This window comes from Triticum urartu, chromosome 5A (genome assembly GCF_056163025.1).
Source record: "Triticum urartu cultivar PI428250 chromosome 5A, HENAU_Tu73, whole genome shotgun sequence".
Lineage (NCBI taxonomy): Eukaryota > Viridiplantae > Streptophyta > Magnoliopsida > Poales > Poaceae > Triticum > Triticum urartu.
This window is the reverse complement of record NC_141877.1, coordinates 607294946-607296514: the sequence shown is the minus strand read 5'-3', so window position 1 is coordinate 607296514 and position 1569 is coordinate 607294946.

The window sequence follows — 1569 nt, the reverse complement described above, 5'->3', positions numbered from 1 at the left end:
ACAGCGCCAACAGTAAGCCCGGCAAGCCTGAGGCGCATGATCCTGGTGACGGCAATTCTCAGCCTGTCGTCTTCCGGGGCCATGTCGCTCCAATCGCTACCGCGTGCTACTGGGGTTTTGCGCTGGGCGGTGAATGGCTGCGGATCCTCTTCGTCAATCCAGCACCAATCCGCTCTCCACTCCTCCCACTTGCCGCAGAACTCTCCATCCAGATAGGTCTCCTTCTTTCCGGCCCTTGAGATCCAGGCAATCCCGCCGGACAGAGGCTCTCCTCTTTCTACTTGGGGTATGAAGAAGTGGCGGAAGAGGGCTACGTTGGGAAGGACTCCGACAAAGTTTTCGCAGAGGTGTGCGAAAACCGCCATTGTCAGGACGACGTTGGGAGTGAAGTCAAGGAGATGGAATCCATAGGTGTTCATGATGTCGCAGAAGAAATCAGAGAAGGGCGGGCAGAGCCTGCAGTAGAAGAACAGAACGAAGAAGGGATATCCGTTCGGAGCCTTCTTCCAAGCGATGGCGGGGAGTACCTTTGTGCGCGGATGCGGGCGCGTCTCCGCCGACCAGAAGAGGTAGTACTTCTCCTTCAGCTCCTTCGCGGCGAGCTTGGGGGGGGGGGGGGAACTGCCCGCTCCTTCCGCAGCGCCGCGAGCCGCTGCGCCTCGGTCGACTTCACGGCCTTCCCCTTGTCGGCTTTCGGAGCCATGGCGGAAGCAGTGGAGGAGGCCGACGGCGTTGGTGATGCTGGCGGCAATGGGGGGGGGGCGGGGCGCTGCTCTCTCTCTGCTTTGGGAAGGCGAGGGAGCGGCGGAGGTTTCTGAGATTGGAAACAGCAACGGACGAATGTGCGAACTTCCCCCATTTCCTCTGCTTATAAAGGGGGAGGGGGCAGATGTTCCGCATTTCCGAATAAAATAACCACCCACGACCTCTCCCACGACGCCGCATTCAACGCGTGCCGTTCGGGGAGGGCGCGGCGGATACGGAGTAAGGTACGGCGTAACCTAGGCCGCGCGTGCCCGTGCACTGTTTTGGGCCTGGCCCAACAGCGCTCGGCACCGTGTCTGGCCCAGGCCCGGGGGCTCCTGTCGGTGTACTAGAGTAGGGGTACCCTAGTATCCCGAACTCGTGCACGGGCAGTCGCAGCATCCCGCGGCAAGGCTTGCCGGGTGACCGCCAAGATCCTCCGTGGTTCCTTTGAAGACCATTCAAGAACAAAGTACTCAAACCAAGGCCCCGGCAAGAGGAGCTGGCCGGGAAGGAAACAAGACCCCGGCAAGAGGAGCTTGCCGGGAAGGCCACTCAAGGCATACCAAGAAAACTTGCCGCGACGCGCCGCGCGTCCCGGCAAGGCCCGGTGAGCGACAAGCTCCCGAACACGACAAGACGACGACCGCAGCAAGGAGCTTGCCGCGGGAAACCCCCACTTCGTGCCCGCGCTCCAGCACACCTGCCAACGTGTCGCTCTAGGACTCTCCCAAGCACACGTGGCAGGAGGCCGTGCAGCTAGGGGTGTGCGGTGGCAAGCAGGCGCTGACAAGATCACCATCGTGGCAAACGGTGGCGTCCCTA